Raw genomic sequence first — 15003 nt, 5'->3', positions numbered from 1 at the left:
AACTTATGCTTAGGCACTAAAAAGCAATCTTCCCAAATCTCAAAGACCTCTTTAAGGAATCTAAAGTCTATAAACAGCAATCTCTAAAGCACTCACCAAAAGTAACACCAAGCACCACACATACGCCTACACCCAGGAGAATCCCAACAGCAAAGCCCATAAGACAAGAAAAGACATTGCTCCGGACATTTGTCATAGGGGACTCCATTGTATGACACTCAGATGCCCAACTTGCCACACTGAAAAGGAGAACATAATGGTTAGTTGCTTATCTAGAGCCAGGATCTGCCAAGTTACACACACACTCAAGTCACTGCACCACAGGTACCAGTATGATTCCATCATGGTTCATGTGGACTTTTATGACCCGAGACATACTTCCCTGGACTACATGAAGAGAGACATTACTGAGCTCTCTGAATATGTGTCTCAGGCAGGTGTGTGCACATTTCAACCATCAGCTGCACAGCCAGGGACAAGAGGTGGAGGAGTCTCAATCTATGTTAGCAACAATTAGAATTTTAGGTGGTTAAACAGAATGATTTCTGGGAATTTATCCACAGGCGAATCACCATATTCAAACTCCCAGACCATATCCTGGCAAGCTATAGCGCACCCTCCATGTCCCTAGAAACCCAAAGCTTCTACCTAGATCTACTGGAGACACTCACCATTTAACCAAATACCCAATTCATGGGAGACTTTAACTACCCCTCTTCTTCTTCTTCTTCTTTCGGCTTTTCCCAGTTAGGAGTCTCCACAGCGGATCACCTGTCCGCTCATGATTGGCAGTATAGACTGGAAAATATACATTGCCTCAAACTCACAGGCATAATGATTCCTGGACTTTATTAAAACAAATACCCTTGACCAGACAGTGCACACACCCACCAGAGGTTCAGATATACTGCACATGGTATTCACCAATATGAGAGAGTGCTGCCCACCCCCCATGTCATGTCCTCACTGGTGAGGTCAGATCACAAAGCTGTCTCCGTCAAAATAAAAATCAACTAGTTAACCCCAGCAAAGCCTGTAAAAGTTAGAAACTATTCCAAAACAGACTAGATCCTATTAAGTGATTTTTCAAAATTCACTGCTCCAACCAACCCTGGGTTCATAGCAATCTGTGTGGAATTGTTCACAGAGACCCTGTACAACCGTGGCTTTTGCACCTACTAGAAATAGGCCCAACACAAACTCTAGAAATAAACCACATTGGTGGAATCCTAACCTTAACAAGGTATATAGCAAAAGGAAAAAAGTCATGGCTAAAATCAGAAAGATCAACTCCCATAATGACAGGAGTGCTGTAATTAAACTAAAAAGGAAACTAAGAGGACTAATTAACCAAAAGGGCCAATTATGAGGTCAAGATAGCCTGACAGCCTATAGACAACCATAAGACATTTTATAGCTAAGACCAAAACCTCAAAGAAAGCACACAGCTGGGTGCAAAACTGGTAGTCAGTGTTGCCACCTACAGTGAGCAGAACAACACAGCAAATTTGCTGGCTGACAAATTCAGCTCCAACTTCACCCTCCACTCCCTTCCCCTACCTCCCCCCAGGAAATACCTGCTAGAATAAACCCATCAACTACTAATGGGGAGCAGGTCCTGGTGGTGCTCGCTAAGGCCAAAAACAAAGCCTGAACGGGCCTTAACAGTATCCTGGGATGCCTCCTAAATAGCTTGAAACATGACCTATCATGACCACTAAAGTCACTTTTCAACTATGATCTCAAACCAAGCTTTGTCCCATGCAAATGGAAGACTGCAATTGTTATCCCACTACTCAAGGGTATACAATCAACTGACCCCAGAAACTACAGACCTATTAGTCTGATTACTCTAATATATAAAGCAATGCACTAATTTATAGTAGAGATAATTAACAAAGAGATAGGCAACCTGCAGACACTAGAGCTAACTCAGTTTAACTTTATCAAGGGAAGGTCATGCCTACTAAATCTGGTTAACTTCTTTAAGAAGATCACCAAGGCAATGGACGAGGAGAAAATGGTGCATATTGCCTTCCTGAACCTGGCTATGATTTCTGATACAATGCCATAGTTGGGTATACTTGACAAGCTCACTAAAATGGACATAAACCCATACCTGCACTCTGGATTGCCAGCTGCTCATTCACCGTACCCAGGAATTCAGGATTTGTGAAGCCACCTCCATTAAGAGACCTGTCACCAGCAAAGTACCGCAGGGCTTGTTGTTGGGACCACTCCTATTTGGCATCTACTTCTCAGAGGCAAAGGCTAATATCAAGGCCCTTTGGCTGACCGAGTTTACAGATCACTGCAAATTGGGAACGATCATAGATTCCCCCATGAAACAAATATCTTTCAAGAGGGTATAACACCAACAAATGACTGGTGCCAAAGTCAGTGCCAAAGTTACAGATTAAAACCCAATACCAAGAAATGCATTATATTGCCTTTTGGGAAACTACCACCCAGGCTAATTACTACAGCTGAACTAGTAGTCAGGGATCTGGGAACATACATAGGCAGTAATCTGGTCTTTGACCAACATGTGGCTAAGGTAGTAAGAAAATCATTCAGTGTTGCCTGATTTATAAATAAGACCATTACATTCAGGTCCAAGAAAGTCATAGCGCCACTTTATTTGGTCCTTATCAGACATATCATTGAGTACAATGCTCCCTTCGGCATGTACCTTTCCAGTGAGCTACATCTCTTTCAGTATATACCTAACTAGACATATGCAACAGTTGAAACACCCACAAAGGTTCCTTACCAGGACAATCCAGGTATAAACACACTGTCCTTTATGGATTACCTTAAAGTCCTATATCTATCTTCACCCTCCTACAAGTCAGTGAGAGGCAATCTATGCTGGCATACATGCATCCACAGATCCAGCTCTGATGGACCTTTTGCACATCTGCAAAATGAACAGCAGCAGAGCCAATAGATCTAAGGATTTAAATTTTGCTTGTGACATACATAAGGCATGTTGGTGAGACAGATATGTATCTCAGAGGACCCAAATGTTCTGGAACAGGTTCCTCATCCATGTGAAGTAGAGTCCATTTATAACCCTATTTAAGAGTAACCTTGGCCAATGGATGTGAAATTGGTAGTTCACCCTGATCTGGCCCCTATGTCTCTGATATACAGGAACAGACAATAATGCGCAAACTAACACACCCCTTCATAAGCTGTAGAAACTTCCTAATTAACATACCCCCTCCTAATAAATGTCCATGATACATAGGGACACAATTGGGTTGGGTTGCATGGCTAGACTTATAAAGGCTCTGGTCGTCAATAGTCTAATGTATACCTATGAGCCTATTCAGACACCTAGCTTAGAGGCACACAATCTAAATTATACAGTAGTATTTGATAATATCACATGCAAAAAATGACTGGCATGCTCTCACAGATAAAAATAACAGTAGTGTAGAATGCAATGGCAAATATACAGGTTAACATAAACGTGCAATTATCCCACTGACTCCTAGGACTATTTTAATAAGACAGAACTAGTTATAATAGATCCCTGTACTTTTTGAAAGCTGAGAAATGTGATGGGCACTCCACAAATAAGGTTATAAACTGTCCTTACTCTGATAAATACATAATGTAAGCTCCAGACTTGCTGGACCATTTTGGATAAAGCCTATTCTCCTATTAACAAGCCAGTATGAGGTCATTTGACTAAGAAACTGTCTCCTTCCTATGTCTGAACAAATGGGATATTAAACTGTAAAGTTTTTTACTTCAGTAGAGGGCAGTGATTAATGATGAGGAGTTTGAAATGTGCATATTAGTGGAATAACCAAATCTGAAACTGGGAACTAGTAGTAAATTGAGCGACATATTCTATTAAGGGAGATTTGGAGAAGACCAGTGTTGCAGAGGGAACCTAACATAAATTGTACTTCATCTTTTTGTATTAAGTTTTTTTTTTTTTTGCCATTAAACTCTCTAGCCTCAGAGGTGTTCAGTGTTGTTATTTTGTATGAAAATTCTCTCTGTCTTACTGACAGTGACAGACATAAATGAGTGAATAAACACAGCAACATCTAACTACATGCAATATTTTTATGTATGGTGACCACTGTAATAGAGAAAATTGGAGTTATGGAAGGCTGCATGGTGACCTGTGTAATAGATTGAACAGATGGAGTCATAAACCAACATACATGAAGAATTATTTTATCTCTGGATGTCCCAAAATAAAAATATATGGGATTTACGGGTTTTGACACTTTATCTATAGTTTTCATCCAAGAACAACACCTATTTTTGGAGGCACTTTTATATGTCTAGAACAACAGTTGCCATGCCTTAAGAGTACCAATCATCAGTGAGTAAGTGATGTGGGGTTCTGAAGTGAAAGGTGAGACCATTAATAAAAACATAAAGTAAGACATAACACTTAGCATTGTGGAGCATCATTCAAACATTACCCAGCATCAGAGAAAAACTTACAAAAGAGATACCTGAAGACATCAACTAAGTAATTGGAAAGATAGAATAGGTAACCATGCCACAATCATAGAGTAACCAGCCTCTCTCAGAGAAAAGTGCAGTCAGAAAACTCAAAGTCTGTTATAAGGTCTGAATCCATCTTATAGTATACAATATTTGAAGTATGATACAGTGAAGAAAAGGTGCTACAGCAATCTCTGCATTAACATTAATCATGGTTTAAAAGGCCATGCTATTTTATAGCATATTATAGAACGTGTAGATACATTATTTTTTTCTAATTCTTATGGGTTGGAAAGCATAGTGTGAAGACTGGAGAAAATTGGAGTAACTACAGCTGTAACCTCTTTAACAGGGGGATGGCACAAGCTTTCTTCCAGTAACTCGGAACAGATCTTGTGAAGAGGTGGAAACTCAAAATGTGCATAAGTGGCTTGGTATATAATAGGGTTTCAAATCTTCACAGAGTCATCCACAAAATGTGCAAAAGCTCACAAAATATCCGACATTAAGAGGCTGATGTTCATTTCTCACCATATCTATGTCCATTCCTCCACATATATATCTTGCACTAGCTTAAATGTCATTGTCTAACTACACATCACTGTTAAAGGAACAAATTCCACTGCATTGTCCCTACTGAATAATATTTACATATTTATGACAGTAGAGTGCTTTGGCTGTCTGAATAATATTGCACTGGACCTAGTCCTGCTATTTATGGCATGCACTTAAAGCCTAATAGTTATCTTATTTCCAGTTATTTGATCATTTTACATGCAGTATATAATCCGCTACCTAACAGGTGATACGCTTTTGTGCACAAACATAAAGTTCAAAGCCTGAATTTGTAACTCATATACATCATCCCTTCTGCTGTTTGAGCAAATTTCTGTCTGTATCCTTTCAAAGTATATCAGCTCCTCAACAATATATGTGAAACAAAACAAACTAAACAAAACATTACACTCATTTACCATGAAAATGACAGCCATGTAAGCCTAATGCATTTAGAGACATGCTAACAACAGATCTTTAAATAAAATGCATCACAGCATAACGTTTTCTGTATACCTGTCTTACTCTAATGCTAAAGGAAATTTAATTAGTAAATTAAGTTCACAGATCCTAAACTTTTAAAATTTTTTTTAACACTTCTTTGAGTGATCAACCAGCAATGTTATATGTATTTAAACATTTTATCACATATGATTTCTTTGCATTCAGTTTTAGGTAATTCTTTGTAAACTAGTGATATACCTTATCAAAGTCTTCCTTCAGCAGTTACAATTATATCCAACATGCAGTTGTCTTCAGATTTATTTAAATAACCACAGTTATCTGTTTTAACTGAGAAAGAGGTGCCCAAGGAACTCCACTGAGGCATTCTTGCTGTATGATATTGTGCCAGAGAAGTGCACTCTTATTTATGACCAATAAGTCACTGGAAAGAGTACTTTGAGGGGCTGATGAATGAAGAGAATGAGAGGGAGAGAAGGTTGGGTGATGTGCGGATAGAGAATCATGAAGTGCAGTGGATTAGCAAGGAGGAAGTAAGGATAGCTATGAAGAGGATGAAGAAAGGAAAGGCTGTTGGCCCAGATGACATACCTGTGGAAGCATGGAGGTGTTTAGGTGAAATGGCAGTGGAGTTTTTAACTAGATTGTTTAATGAAATCTTGGAAAGTGAGAGGATGCCTGAGGAATGGAGAAAAAGTGTTTTGGTACCGATTTTTAAGAATAAGGGTGATGTGCAGAGCTGTAGTAACTACTGAGGGATTAAACTGGTCAGGCACAGCATGAAGTTATGGGAAAGAGTAGTGGGAGCTAGGTTAAGAAGGGAGGTGATGATTAGTGATCAGCAGTATGGTTTCATGCCAGGAAAGAGCACTACAGATGCGATGTTTGCTCTGAGAGTGTTGATGGAGAAGTACAGAGAAGGTCAGAAGAAGTTGCATTGTGTCTTTGTGGATTTAGAGAAAGCATATGACAGGGTGCCTAGAGAGGAATTGTGGTATTGTATGAGGAAATCGGGAGTGTCAGAGAAGTATGTATGAGTGGTACAAGATATGTATGAGGGTAGTGTGACAGCGGTGAGGTCTGCGGTGGGAGTGATGGATGCGTTTAAGGTAGGGTTACATCAAGGATCAGCTCTGAGCCCTTTCTTATTTGCAATGGTGATGGACAGGTTGACAGACGAGATCAGACAGCCGTCCCTGTGGACTATGATGTTTGCAGATGACATTGTGATCTGTAGTGAGAGTAAAGAACAGGTGGAGGAGACCCTGGAGAGGTGGAGATATGCTCTAGAGAGAAGAGGAATGAAGGTCAGCAGGACTAAGACAGAATATATGTGTGTGAATGAGAGGGAGGACAGAGGAATGGTGAGGATGCGGGGAGTAGAGGTGGTGAAGGTGGATGAGTTTAAGTACTTGGGATCAACAGTTCAGAGTAATGGTGAGTGTGGAAGAGAGGTGAAGAAGAGAGTACAGGCAGGATGGAGTGGGTGGAGAAGAGTGCCAGGAGTGATTTGTGACAGATGAGTACCAGTAAGAGTGAAAGGGAAGGTCTATAAGAGGGTAGTGAGACCAGCTATGTTATATGGGTTGGAGATAGTGGCATTGACAAAAAGGCAGGCGTTAGAGCTTGACGTGGCAGAGTTGAAGATGTTAAGATTTGCACTGGGTGTGACGAGGATGGGCAGGATTAGGAATAAGTATATTAGAGGGTCAGCCCAGGTTAGAAGGTTTGGAGACAAAGCCAGAGAGACAAGATTACATTGGTTTGGACATGTGCTGAGGAGGGATGCAGAGTATATTGGGAAAAAGATGCTAAGGATGAAGCTGCCAGGTAACAGGAAAAGAGGAAGGCCTAAAATAAGGTTTATGGGTGTGGTGAGAGAGGACATGCAGGTGACTGGTGTGACAGAGCAAGATACGGAGGACAGGAAGAAATGGAAACAGTTGATCTGCTGTGGTGACCCCTAACGGGAGCAGCTGAAAGAAAAAGAAGAAGAAGTCAGTGATATAGCCACCCTGGCAAGCATGCATTTGTTCTACTTTACATTTTATATACATCCTCTAAAGGTACAGTACCAAATGCCTTCTTCATATCCAAATCTAATATGTGTGTTGTTCAATTCATAGCTTCTGCTTCACTGAAATTGTCATAAAAAGTAAATAAACTCATGTAATATGATCAAGAGTGGAGAAAACATTGTAGACTAGAATCTATAACTAGATTACACTTACCAGCTTGTAACAGATAATTCACTTGCAGTCTCTGCATTTGTTTTGATGAAATGATTGTGAAGATTATAAGTCTATAACTACCTTTTGATTAACAGAATGGAAGACTGGTTAATGTTATACATTTTTCCATATGTTTAGATGATTACCTTCCATGGAGAGAGATTGAGCAGCTGTAAAAATAATAATTTGACAATTCCATGTAATAGTGCCCTCCCTAACCAACCAGCAAATCTGTCACAGCTTTCACTATAGCTCAAAAGTGAAACTGAAGTTAATCCAGGAAACTAGAGCAATTCCGAGGAATGCCATGGATAAAAGAACAAATCTGCTTTATTGAAACATTGTCTGAATAAGAAGCAAGAGTAGAAGGGACTAGGATTGAGTGGTAGAAGAATGCAGGTTAAAATGCAGGTGATGGAGACAGGTGCAGAAAGAGAGAATGTAGGTTAAAATACAGGTGACGGAGACGTGCAGAAAGAGAGAATGTAGGTTAGAATACAGGTGATGGAGACAAGTACAGAAAGAGGAAATGCAAGTTAAAATGCAGGTGATGGAGACAGGTGCAGAAAGAAAGAATGTAGGTTAAAATACAGGTGACGGAGAAGTGCAGAAAGAGAATGTAGCTTAAAATACAGGTGATGGAGACAAGTGCAGAAAGAGGGGAATGCAGGTTAAAATGCAAGTGACAAAGACAGTTGCAGAAAGAGAGAATGTAGGTTAAAATGCAGGTGACGGAGACGTATAGAAAGAGAGAATGTAGGTTAAAATACAGGTGATAGAGACAAGTGCAGAAAGAGGGAATGCAGGTTAAAATGCAGGTGATGAAGACAGGTGCAGAAAGAGAGAATGTAGGTTGAAATGCAGGTGATGGAGACAGGTGTAAAATGAGGGAATGCAGGTTAAAATACAGGTGATGGAGACAGGTGAGGAAAGAGAATGTAGGTTAAAATACAGGTGACAGAGACAAGTGCAGAAAGAGGGAATGCAGGTTAAAATACAGGTGATGGAGACAGATGTAGAATGAGGGGATGCAGGCTAAAATACAGGTGACAGTGACAGGTGAAGAAAGTGGGCAGTAAAGTAGTGTTTGAAAAGATCAACTTAGCTTTTAAAGCTCAAAAAGCAGAATGAAAATGAAGGGAACTGTGCAGTGGTGTCTTTGATATCCTCAGTAGTCTAACGTTAGACCAGTAGAATTGAATTTGCTTCGATGGTGAGTCTGACATTCTCATGGCAGCCTGATTTAGCTTATCCAGCAAACATTTTAGTGGAATTTCTTAATTCTGGTGATTTACAGACTAAACACTGGTGATGCTCAGGCAATTTAGAAAATGTTTTTCAGGCACTGTTCCCAGTCTTTATATAGTTTCTGATATCTTTATACCATATTTTATTATGCAGGTAGCTACAGAAAAGGTTTACCCTGATTACTAATGAGGATATTTCTAAAGTCAGAAAAAGCTAAAGTAGTGTCAGTGGCCTGTGGAATTGTAGTCAACTAAACCCTTACACTTATGAAGCCAATCTGACAGAAGGAACAAATGAACATCAGCTGAGGAAATTATTATTCTTTTAAAATACCAGAAAGAGAAGTAAGGGCCTCACTGAGACAGATGCCTGGTGTCAAAGCCATGGCCTCAAGCTCAATGCCAAAAAGTGCATTGTCATCTCTTTTGGTAAAAACGCTCTACCCATGAACTACCACATAGGCGGTAGTCTACTTAACACCAAAAGTGTGATAAGAGACCTTGGGACACAGGTGGACAGTAGTCTCTCCTTTGATAATCACATTGCCACAGTAGTCAGGAAATCCTTCTACATGGCACACTTCATCACAAAAGGTTTCTCATCCAATGAACTCTTTTTTCCTCAACTCATCACTCATTAGACCCATTATAGAGTACAACGCCCCTTTTGGTATGTACCTCACAAGACATCTACAGCAACTGGAAAGGCCACAGAAATACCTTACAAAGAGGATTACTGGCCTCAAACAGATGCCCTATGCAGACCGTCTCAAAAAACTCCAGCTTTACTCTGTCGCATATTGCCTATTCAGAGGCGATCTCAGCCTAACATCAAAGCTATGTCAAACCCAGAGCTGTTGGACATGGTCCACTTAAAGAAATCCCAATCCCTCCGAGCTACACGGTCTAGGGACATAAACCTTGTCACCACAATAAACCAAACATGCTGGAGGGATAGATTCCTGTCCCAGAGACTTCCCATACTCTGGAATAAACTACCTATCTATATCAAACAAAGCTCCTCATTAGCACTCTTCAAGTCAAATCTTGATGATTGGATGAGAGATAGGAAATTCACCCCGGGGATCACTTCTGTAGCTCTGCTTGACAGGGGCACATGAAAATAATTTTCTTGGGTGGCAAAAGCCAGGGTACCGTTTGGCTAGACTTATATAGGCCCTAGGGCCAATAGCCTAGTACCTAACTATGAACCTATGAACCGACAATGTGCAGAAAGTAGCCATTCCATGCAAGTATTGAGATTATTTGTGTTAAGCTTAACTATAGTTCCCAGTTAAGCAGGGGTTTAAGAGGTCCCAGCTAGTATTGACTGCAATTAGTCATGATAACAAAATAGCCATCCAGTCAATAGCAGCATTTAATACTTTATCCAATGAGTTAACTGACGGGGTAGTGAAAGAAAGCTGCAAAAATATGCAGATTAATGCATCCTCAAAATAGAATTTGAGCAACTAGCAAATCCAGAGCACTAAATTCAGGTGATGTGCACACTAAAAATGACAACATATTGCTTATTAGAAGGAAGATACCAGTGTGGTGTCAGGTTCAGTATTCATAGCAAAGTCTTTCAGATCTGATGGCAAAATACAGACAGCAGGGAAACAGGCTGAATATGTCCACACTCTATACCAATATGGAATTAACTGAAACGCAGGACAGAATTCCATGATATCTTGCATGCATGACAGAATCACACGACATCCTGCATGCACATCAGCCTTATGAGTAGTCTTAAATATATTACATCTTTCACTTAACCTAAAGTCAGTGAAGATTATACAAATAATAATGACTAATCTTTGTCATTCTAGGGATGCCACAGGATGTATGTGCCAACAGCAAAATAGCAATGTGATTATTTGAATGGTACAAATATATACATTTACCAAACAGCAGCTTAATAAATCAGTACTTGCTGTCATGACAGACTGGAAAGGTTTGCAGTGTTGGTTTTAAGCCCGAATGCTTTAAAGTCTTTAACAATAGTTAAAGTCGTGGTAGGTTAGTAGTCAGTTTAGGTTATGTGTCATGTTCTAGTACATAAACCAAGTCAGTGATTCAGATGGTGTAGTAACTGGTGTAGTGTCACAGTAGGAGTAACTGTTGCTTTGTCTGACACGTCTCTTTTTTAGCTAGCACTGTTCTGTACTTTAATTACCTCAGTAATTTCAGCAGTCTCAGTTGAGAACGGTGCTGCTCAGTATATATATGTCTAATTGCACCTGAGCCCCAGTTAATCACTGCTTTCCATACTGTAAGACCTAGGTATATTAAAGCTTCCTGCATCCCCAGGATCTGTTACATCAATTCAGAGTTCTTAAAATCTATCCAGACATCACAGGAGACAGTATTTTAGCTAATTTGTTATAATACAGTTCATGCTTTTACTGAGATTGCCTCCAAGATGGGTTCACATTTGGCATTTCCTCTCGCTGAAGTAAGATAGGTAAGGTAAATTGCTTCTCTTCATTCTCCCTCTCATCAACAGATGAGCAGGAAACAGTCCATCTTATTGCAAATGAGTATGTCCTGTGTCAAGAAGATCTAAATATTACTTTTTTCTTGAGCTGGGGAGCACATTACTTCATGGTAACATTTTATACAACTGTTTCAACCTGCCCATTGGACTGCTGATATGTGATATCTTGTATAAGAGGTTGTGTGCTAAAACTCCCAGTCCTTTGACAATGTGTGAAATTCTTGGCTGACAAACTGTGAACATTAGAGATGAAGTCAATAGGGATTCCAATATGTGAAAAAATGCTTCTGTCGGCACAACTTATTGTGAATCTGTATTTCATAATTTGATAGGTTCTGGATACTTTTGAGTATTAGGCACAGATGAGTTATTGGTTGAGCATCCTCGATCTGAAACAGCTGCTTTATTCCATGGTCTGGTTCTTCGTGAGGTATCATAATGTCTTTAGTGTTGCTCCATTGAAACATATTGATGATTAACAGTTTTTGAACATAAGCTGTACTTGTGAGACATACCAGGCCAAAACATTATATCACATTTCCGTTGTTTACATTTGACAGTGACTAGATGTACATCATATATTATTTCCAGCATTTAGTAACATAATCAACTTGGCACTATCAGTTTTTTAGATATAAACTGCAGTCCTTGTGACCCACGAATCTTACCACAAAAACAAAAGTACGTTTGGACAAGTAATGAACTGTTTTCATCTCATATAGTCATCCTCATAGTATCATAGCTTTTAGATTTTGTATCTTAATGTTTTGTTCAGCACTATCATTAAAATTGTGTAGCTATCATGTCCAGAATGTGTCAGCATGTTATCTAAAAATATCAAATGAAAAATTGCATTTCATGTTTGCACTCTGCTTTCCTAAATAACTACATGTAGCATTTTATTTGTTTGTTCAAAAACTGCAATACAAAAAAAACTTTTATTTGACAAGTTGTTTTGAATGCAGTATAGTGCCTTTGGGTTTAAGAGTTTATACCTTCCCTAATAAATGAAATACAGTGATTCAATTTACACCAATATTTGTACTATGTATAACTGGGCAGGTATGGATGTGTTAAAATTGTTAATGCAACTTAATCTCAACAGAATGAAGAGTTTAAAAGAGGACATTCATTTGCTTTGTTCAGAAGATCATCCTTCATTTTTATTGATTAATATCTATATAAAAACATTTTTCTAAGGTTGCGAGACATTTTTCCTTCTATTAATAGAAAAAATAATAAGCTCAATAGAGATATTTTAGCTTATTCTAGCCAGCGAGCCTTTATTATCAAAGGTGCTTCTGATTTGTCTGACAGACGCCTGGCTTGCAAAGTTTCTGGTATTGGTCACCATGGAAAGTGACATTTGGACCAATTAGACTCCTTTTCTTCTAGTGCTTCTGCTGACATCAATGAGACCACCTCCAACGGTGTGAGCAACAGAGCCCAAAGGAAAGATTCCTCTCAGGGAGTCATTTCTTCTTCTTTGAACGCTGTAACCATCAATGAAGGTGATTCTTCAGTTTTTTCTTTGACAAGTCCAGCAGGAGATGGAGCCCCTCACCCAGATCTTTTATCACCCAAGTAGGAGAGGACAATTCATGGCAAGAATCTGAGAAAGGGGAGAGGCCGTTAACGAGAACTCGGCAGATTTTTTTAACCTTAGTGATACACAGTTTTTGTCTTCTGAAATTGAGGTACTTTCTAAGGGCTTTATATTTAACCCTACAAATAGGGCTTCATTGACTAATGTTATTTTAGATTTTGAACATTTTTTTAAGAAATTAAATCTTAAGTTTATCTTCAATGATTTTAAATCAAATATGAATAAGCCTGCATGCAAAAATCTAGTATTATTAACCCTCCCCTCATTGAGACTTTGTGTTTGGACAATTGTGTGAGGACAAATTGTATAAATTGTTTAGAGGTTTTTGTAGTAACAAAGTAAGAAGTAGAATGTTTGACAATTTGAAATCTGAAGAGTTCTTGGCTTTGAAAAATGTATGTCAACATTCTGACCTTAGGTACGTGAAAGCTGATAAAGGTAATGGTTTAGTGGCTATGAGCAAAGAGGCTTACAATTCAACAATGATTAAATTGTTGTCATATTCTTGAAGTTACAGGAAAGTAACTAAGGATTTTGTAAAAAAAAGTTATATTTTTAGTGACATGACTTTATTGGACCTACTCCATCAAGGGTGTCTTTCTTTAAAAATATTTATTTTTTGTTCCACTGATCAACCAGAATTAGGTACCATTTTTGGGATACCCAAAATTCATAAAGACCAGGTAGGACCTCCCTTTAGGCCCAAAATGGCTTCCACTAGAAATAAGGCTGTCAGTATAGCTACTTTTTTAGATAGTATTCTTAATCCAGTAGTACAAGGTAGTAAATATTTTTAAATAATTCCTGGCTTTTTTGAAACAGATTAAGGGTTATTCATTTTGGGGCAAAGAAAAGTTTCTTTGCATTGTGGATGTTAATTGATCAGGATGAAGGGATGGAATTTGTGAATTTGTATCTTAATAAATATGGACATCACCTTAGTGTTGATTCTAAGGCTATCTGTGTTTTACTGGATTTGGTGCTTAGTAACAATTTTTTTCAGTTTGATTCCAGCATTTACCAGCATTTGTCTGGGGTGGCAATGGGGGCAAAACCTTTGCAAACTTGGTTATGTGTTGGTGGGATGCTTAGTATTTGGATTCCCTCCCTTCCTTTAAGTTTGTAACTTACTTTTATATATATATATATATATATATATATATATATATATATATATATATATATGATTTTTTTTTCATTTAGAAAGGCAGTAGGAATGATTTTGAGCTTTTTATTACTGAAATGAACAATAGTATTAACTGGTTAAATTTTGAAATAGGGTCTATTGGTACCTTGGTTAATTTTTTGGATATTCAGCTTTTGGTTGATTTTGCTTGCAAAAAGTTTGTTAGTAACATCTTTAGGAAGGAGATGTTCAGTAATAACTATTTGCATTTCAGTAGCTTTCCCCTGCCTTTATGAAATTCAACATTTTTAGAGGTCAGGTGATTCAGTTGAGCCATATTATTAGTGATAGAAATTCATTCTTGGAAGAAGTTAAGTTACTTATTACTCTAATGATAAATTGTTAGAGATTTCTGAAGAAGTCATTAGTTCTAGAGATGAGAGATTTCCACCTATTCTTTCTGCTGGGTTTACCCCCAAAGTTAGAAATGCAAGTAATGGTATTGATAAAAAGCTTGCCTTTCCTGTCCCTATGAGCATTGAGGGGAAACATGATTAAAAAATCATTAAGGTGAATTGGAAATTTATTTTGCAAAACCAAGATCTTTCCCACGTTATTGGGTCTGAACCTATGTTTATTTTTAAGAAAACTCCTAATTTAAAGTCTTTGTTAGAACACCTTAAAGAAAATAGTGGTATGGTTGGTAATGGGCCCTATGGTACCTTTCCTTGTAATGTTTGCCAGTTTTGTAGGTTTATTTAGCCAGTCAGTATTTTTTGAACACATTAATTTTACCT

The sequence above is a fragment of the Protopterus annectens genome, chromosome 1.part0 (assembly GCF_019279795.1).
Source record: "Protopterus annectens isolate FY-2018-M chromosome 1.part0, PAN1.0, whole genome shotgun sequence".
NCBI lineage: Eukaryota > Metazoa > Chordata > Ceratodontiformes > Protopteridae > Protopterus > Protopterus annectens.
This window is presented reverse-complemented; position numbering follows the sequence as displayed.